The sequence below is a fragment of the Bos mutus genome, chromosome 9 (genome assembly GCF_027580195.1).
Source record: "Bos mutus isolate GX-2022 chromosome 9, NWIPB_WYAK_1.1, whole genome shotgun sequence".
In the NCBI taxonomy this organism is placed as follows: domain Eukaryota; kingdom Metazoa; phylum Chordata; class Mammalia; order Artiodactyla; family Bovidae; genus Bos; species Bos mutus.
Genome location: NC_091625.1, coordinates 22,785,901 through 22,793,591, shown reverse-complemented (window position 1 = coordinate 22,793,591; position 7,691 = coordinate 22,785,901). Strand labels below are relative to the sequence as shown.

At 39.4% G+C, this 7,691-nt stretch overlaps 1 pseudogene; it reads left to right on the top strand.

Annotated features, from left to right (window-relative positions):
- Positions 1–3,245: 3,245 nt before the first annotated feature.
- Positions 3,246–3,359, top strand: LOC138989266 (U2 spliceosomal RNA; annotated as a pseudogene).
- Positions 3,360–7,691: the final 4,332 nt, after the last annotated feature.

Below are 7,691 nucleotides of genomic sequence, written 5' to 3'. Positions count from 1 at the left end.
ACATCATGAGTAACCTACAACTCTCTCTCCATCATCTTTGGGATCAGGCTGGTGCAATAGGGTCAATCTGGAATATTGCCAGTTTTATTATGGAGGGAAAGGAGACAGTAACTCATGTGTTGGCTCTTAAAGCTTCTGTCCAGAAGTGACATTTATCACTTTGAATATTTTAACAGCCAAGAACAAATCACAAGATCAAGCCTTCCATCAATGGGATAGAAAAATATCGTCCTTTCCCAGATAGGAGCAGTGAATACTTTTGAATAAGAATGCATTCCACCATGGAGCCCCTGGGGTTGTTTTAGAAGGACATGGGTTATAGAGCGTGAGAGACTCAAGAACTCATTGCTATCATGGAAGCCATCTGGGTGCAACTCCAGTCTAGAGCCTCTTGAGTTGGGCAGTTCAGGCCTTTGCTTCTCCTACATGCACCATTCCTGTCATGCTCCAGAGTGCCCTTGCTCCCCAAGGCAGGCTTAGAAGTATTCTGGTTGGGTCCGGACAAATGGTACAACATCATCTTTGCTTTAGAGGTTTTCTGGGCCACCAGGACAACTGTGTAGCCTGGGAGGGACTGAAGGCTGGCTTTCAAGGGCCAGCAACATCCAGGTGTCAGTGCCACCTTCTTGTCATCATGGTACCAACCTTTTGCCATGGATACTCCCTGACCCATATCTATGCTCATAAAATCCTGGGTGTGTGTAGTGATAAAGACCTAAAATCTACACAGCTCTTTCTAAAGAGCCAAAGGAGCCCTTCATAAGAACAGGCCTCAAAAACTTTGTGGACATCCCAGAATTTCTGAGCTCAGGGTGGGGCAGGGAGGAAGAGGTAGGCTGAGTGAAGATGACTTTATTTCATCCAGAACCATGGTTTTATCCAGAGTGACTCCATTTTTACCTGTTTCCATAATCGAGAACTCTCACAAGATTGAGTTTGAAACCACAGCTAGGAGAGGATGAAGTCAAATGCCTGAATCAGTTAAGGAGAAGATAAAATTTAAGGAATTTTCCATTTATAGAGATCTACAGAGCCTCTTTCATTACAAGAAGATTTTATACATTTCATTTATATATTCAGCCTTTCCGTTTAAACCCATTTTCTTTATGCCTATCATTCACAGTCATCCGGAACAGAAAAGCAGCACTTTATGTGTGTCAAAAAACCTTTCTGTTGCTCTTCTGAAAGCACTTCTTTGGGGACTTTTAAGTTTTGTTGCTGTTCAGTCGCTAAATTGGTGCCCAACTCTTTGTGGCCCTGTGGACTACAGCTCACCAGGCTCCTCTGTCCTCCATAGTCTCCTGGATTTGCTCAGATTCATGTTCATTGAGACAGATGCTATCTAACCATCTCATCCTGTGCTGCCCCCTTCTAAAAAGTTAATATATAAATTTTAAAGTTTATATTTATATAAAATATATAAACAAATATTTTAATATATAGATTTATTTTTATTTATTTTAAAGCAGTCACAGACTTACAGAACATCTACAGGACAATTTCAAAGAATTGTTTTTGACCCATTTGAGAGTAAGCATCCTGTTACTTGAGTTAATTTTTTACAAACAAGGACATTTTCCTACATAAGCACAATACAACCATGGTTATTAGTTTGCTAGGGTTGACATGACAAAATATCCCAGACTGGGTGGCTTAAACAACAGCAGCTTATTTTGCTGTCAGTTCTGGAGGCTAAAAGTCCATGATCAAGGTGTTGGCAGGTTTGGTTTCTTCTAGGTCTCATTTTCGGAGAAGGCAATGGCACCCCACTCCAGTACTCTTGCCTGGAAAATTCCATGGATGGAGGAGCCTGGTAGGCTGCAGTCCATGGGGTCGCGAAGAGTCGGACACGACTGAGCGACTTCACTTTCACTTTTCACTTTCCTGCATTGGAGAGGGAAATGGCAAGCCACTCCAGTGTTCTTGCCTGGAGAATGCCAGGGACAAGGGAGCCTGGTGGGCTGCTGTCTATGGGGTCGCACAGAGTCGGATACGACTGAAGCGACTTAGCAGCAGCAGCAGCATCAGGTCTCATTTTTTGGCCGGCAGGTGGTCTTCATCTCTGTATGTCTTCACATGGCCTTTCCTCTGTGCATGCACATTGCTGGTGTCTCTCCGAAGGTCCTAATCTCATCTTCTTAATAAGCACACCAGTCAAATTGGAACACCAGGAAAGTCCCATCCCAACAACCTCATTTTCACTTAATCACCTTTTAAAGGTCCTATTTCCAAATATAGTCACTCTCATAGGTACTGGGAGTTAGAGCTTCAACATTGAATCTGAGAAGGTTTGAATTTGAGAAGGGACATAATTCAGCTCATTACAACCACCAGAGTCTGGAAATTAACAGGAATAAAGTACTATCTAATCTTCAGACTCCAGTTGCCAAATGCCCTAATAATGTCCTTTATAACAAAAGAATCCAGCTCAGAATCATGGGCTGCATTTAGTAATCAGGTCTCTTTAGTCTCATTCCATCTAGACCACTTTCTTGGTTTTTCCTTGACTCTCATGGCCTTGATACTTTTGAAGTTATAGGTCAGTATTTTTGTAGAATATCCATAAGTTTGTTTTGTCTCATATATCTTCATGATTTAATTCAGATTAAATCTTAGCAGGAGCATCACAGAAGTGATGCTTGCTTCTTCTCATTGCATTCTAAGAGGTGGTACCAACCCTGATTTGTCCCATCACTGATGATGTTAACTTTCCCTTGATTTAGGTGATGTCTGCAAGGCTTCCCAAGCTTATTTTTTTTCTTTCATGTGTGTGGGGATGTGCCCTGAGACTATGTAAATGCCAGTTCCTCATCAGATGTTCAGTTTATTTGTTTATAACTGTATTGTCTCAGGTTTTCCTAGTTCAGTGAGTTAAAATCTAGTAGCACTATTATTTATTTTGATGATCTAATTGTCTCCACTTTGGCCAGTTGGAGCCCCTTCAAGATAATTTCTCTGTCCTCTAAAAATATCTCATTTATTCTGTGAGCATTTTCTGGCATAAGTTGTTCTAGGCTCATCTTAACATTTAGCCTGTTTCAGCCCTGGAACAGGAACCCTGGTTCCTTTCATTGAGTAATTGTATTTAGATGTGTTTTAACAACAATATGCCTAAATCCATCTGTTTGAATAGTATTCTATTGTAACAATAGGATATTGTTAATAGTATTGACAATAAATATTATTGCCTCTTCATTCTTGACTTCTACAGAAACGTGTGATCTGAAGAGGTTACCACTAATCTTTTCTGTGTCTTGGCATTTTGGCTAAGATCAAGTGTAGTATCTGTTCTCATCAGCTTAAGTCTGGTATGTCCTCTATCCAGGCTTCCCAGGTGGCAATAGTGGTAAAGAACCCATCTGCCAGTGCAGGAGGCATAAGACACACAGGTTCAGTCCTGTGGAGGGCATGGCAGCCCATTCCAGGTTCTTGCCTGGAGGATCCCATGGACCAGAGCCTGGCAGGGTCTATAGCGTCGCAAAGAATCGGACACAACTGAAGTGACTTAGCACATGTCCTCTATCCAGGGCTTCCCAGGTGGCTCAGTGGTAAAGAATCCACCTGCAGTGCAGGCGACCCGGGTTTGATCTCTGTGTCGGGAAGATTCCCCTGGAGGAGGAAATGGCAACGCACTCCAGTATTCTTGCCTGGGAAATCCCATGGATAGAGGAGTCTGGCGGGCTGCAGTCCTTGGGGTCACAAAAGAGTTGGACATTCTTGAGCAACTGAGCACACACACATATAGGGGAATATACAGATATAGTAATGTGTATAAAGGAAAGAACACAACCAGATATCTATATATAAATTAGCATAGATGAGTCCTAGTTCTGGAATTTACTTCTGGGAAAGAAATGAATCTCATTTATTTCCAACAGAAAATTAGATAAGAAATCCAATTATTTTCCCAAATCCCACTTTCATTCTTCAAATCAGTCCATTAGAGAGGTCACATTGTTCCTTTCAGAATCCACAGCTTGAATTTCATAGCAGAGCCAATATATGGCCACTCCTAAAACTAAAGTATGAAATGTCATCTATTTGGAATGTGATTTTAAAACATTGGCCTTAGGGGCCTCTTCCCACACAAGGACAATCGCATCTGAGTTAAAAACACTTGACCTGAAGGGGTGCTTCCTTTTGTTTATTTTTCACTTCTTACTGAGAAAATAGTTCTGATTTTCTTGAATTCTCTTTGAGGCAGTTGGAAAAATAACATGATTATTTCTATTCTTGGTTTCAAAACTGTTCTTTTTCTCTTTCCTTCATTATGCTTCTCACTTCCTTTTGTCCTTCTCCTTCCTTGCCTGGCTCAGCTTTTTCAGTTCACATCCTCTCTGGATACAGTCAGAGTCATCAGTGGTGGAAAAATGTGACTGCCAGGAAGTCTCCATTCATTTTTAAAAGTAAATAGCTTGACAGCCTTTTAATTTACACCCTTGTCAGAGATGGCATGGAACATTTTAGCTTTGTTACTGATTACTAACATTTAACTCCGTCGAACAGTGTGGAAGATGAAATCCAAAACTTCATATTGGTAAAGAGACATATTAATTTCTTTACAATATGTGTCTTTTAAAATTCTTCTTTCAGAATGAATTCTGTGGCCATAAAAATTATATGTTAACATTAAGTAGATCATAATTTTCCAAAAAATGAAGTATTCTTGTTTCTTAAACTCGCAAATAAATGATGCTTACTCCAAGAAATGTCATAAGTAATTTGCAAAAGAACATATAAAATGTAAGGTGTATTAAAATCCATATTGAATACAATTTAGTTTTCCCTGATAATTTAGGTTTGTTGTAATCAACAAATACTTAAAAAGGAAAGCAAATATTGTGGGCAATAATTGAGGTATGTAAATCTTTTTTCTTCCATTAAGATGATAACAGGCTTCTAAAAAGAAAAAGTCCTTCTTTTAGAAGCTGTGACCATGGCTTTCTAGGAATAGAATTTTTTGAGAACTCTAAAAATGTGTTTCTTCCATGCCAAAAAAAAAATAAACTACTTTTGGACAATGGGCTTGTTAGCAAAAACCTAGCAGGTATATTATCTATAAGTTCAATCTTCAACTTCTGGTGTTTGTGAACAGGTCTCTCATACTATGATGAATGAAGTCATAGACACTGCTTAAAAATGGGCAGATTTTAGAATAATTTCATTTTTGCAATTTTGGTTTCTGTGACTCAGGAATCATATTTCTCTCATATGGTGCTTGATAAATTTCAGTGTATACACTGTAGTTCATATCCAGCCTTAGCCTGGTTCTTTTAAATTGTCTAGGGACTTGTCTAAAAGAATGTTTAGAATATACTCTGTGACGCATAAACCATTTAATTTAAAGGTCAATGGAAATGTAAAAATCCAAATACACATTAGAAAGTATAATCAAATAGCAAGTCAGAATTCATTTCCTCTTATTTTTCATCCTCATTTCTTTTGAAACATAAATCAGTTCTTTAGGCTAACAAGCATTTACAAACTAACATATATTTGATGTTAGCAGTTGTGCCAACATATTATCATGCATTTAGATTCTTTTAAACTTTTTACAAAGGAAGATTTTTCATCTTCATCCCTTCAGGCTATTGTAACAGAATCCCATAGACTGGCTCCTAAACAACAGAAACTTATTTCTCACAGTTCTAGAAGCTGGGAAGTCTAAGATCAAAGCATTGGTAAATTTGGTGTCTGGTGAGGACTCACTTCCTGTTTCATAGATGGCCATCTTCTTACTGTGTCCTCAGATAAAAGAAGGGGCAAGGGAATTCTCTAGAGTCTCACTTATTTATAAGGGCACTAACCCTGCTCCTGAGGGCTTCACTCTTATGACCTCATTACCTCTCTAAGGCCCAACCTTCAAATATTACCATCACAGTGAGGATTGGATTTTAACATATGTACTTTTTGGGGGGATACAGACATTCAGAAGTCATATTATTTCTGATAAAGAACATTTAATATAGTCACCTGTTCACAGAAGGCTGAATAATAACTATAGCTCAATTATGACTCCTGTTTATTGAGCGTGCGTGCTAAGTTGCTTTAGTTGTGTCCGCCTCTTTGAGACCCTATGGACTATATAGCCTGCCAGGCTCCTCTGTTCATGGGATTCTCCAGGCAGGAATACTGGAGTGGGTTGTTATACCCTCCTCCAGGGGATCTTCCCAGTCCAGGGATCGAAACTGTGTCTCTTTATTTCTCCTGCACTGGCAGGCGGGTTCTTGACCACTAGTGCCACCTGGGAAGCATTATTGGCTTTTTCATATATCTCTCATTTAATTCTTATGGCAGGTCTACAAGGTAAATAATATTATGTCTCTTTTATAGGTGAGGAAACTGAGGCTCACTGGGCCTTAAGTAGCTTTCCCATTATCTCACAGAAAATGATGAGATGATGGAGAAACCCAAGTCTTACTAATTAAAAAATGCATAAGAACGCTTTTCTTTACATCAACAGTCTCTGAACGAGCCTGCCAATGCAATTTGACATATTTTCTGTCTTAGACCTGCTCTCACTACCCATGTACTGAAACATGAACCCTGATTCTGAGGCTCATACTTTCACTTTTCTATATACTCAGTAAAAATTATTCAGAATTATGTAGCGTTACTTTCATTGAACATTATAGGCCCCAATAAATATTTATTGAGTGCAGAATTGATTCTAGAGCAATACTATTTTCATGTTTTTAAAGGAATGGCGCCCCACTCCAGTACTCTTGCCTGGAAAATCCCATGGATGGAGGAGCCTGGTGGGCTGCAGTCCATGAGGTCGCTAAGAGTCGGACACGACTGAGCAACTTCACTTTGACTTTTCACATTCATGCATTGGAGAAGGAAATGGCAACCCACTCCAGTGTTCTTGCCTGGAGAATCCCAGGGACCGGGGAGCCTGGTGGGCTGCCGTCTATGGGGTCGCACAGAGTCAGACATGACTGCAGCGACTTAGCAGCAGCAGCAGCACCTTGGTAAGCACTGACCTGTAGCGCAGCGTGTGCTGATAGAATCTCTGGACAGCTATAATTTCCAGATGTCCACAGCAATGTCTCAAAAGGTAAGACATTTATTCCTGAAATAACCACTCCTCCCAGCGAAGTAGCTTTTAAGCCACACTGGCATTTTACAAATATAGTCTCTTTCAGCCAATCGTTTCTTGGGGTGTGCAAGGATCTGAATGCTGATTATGTTTGTTTAAACCACTCTATATTTTTGTACCCGAAAAGGGAACTCAGTGACAGTTGCTAAAGTCATCTCAGCTTCTTTTTGAAAGGCATCTCTTCAAGGTCAAGAATTAAGAAGCTAACTGTTTGTTCCTTTGGATATTGTTATGAGAACTTGAAGATAAATAAGCTGTGTACTGTGCAGAGATTCAAAGCAACAGCTACATACTACATGTTCCAATGAGTCTTCTTTCTGTGATATGCTGTGAAAATTATATTTCTCTTAAAATTAGATTTCTAATAAAATGCCAATCTAATTTTTAACTAGAATTACCCCACCACACAAATCAAACCGAGACATTGAATAATACGTTTTTATTCCCCACATTGGAATGTCTTCCATTATTTTCCATAAAGTTTTCTCATTTTCTTGCCAATAGATGAGCTTGTTGAACAAAGTAATTCTTTAGCATTGTGAGACCTGTGCTTTAACTGGAAAATAAAAATAAGATATATGTTATGAAA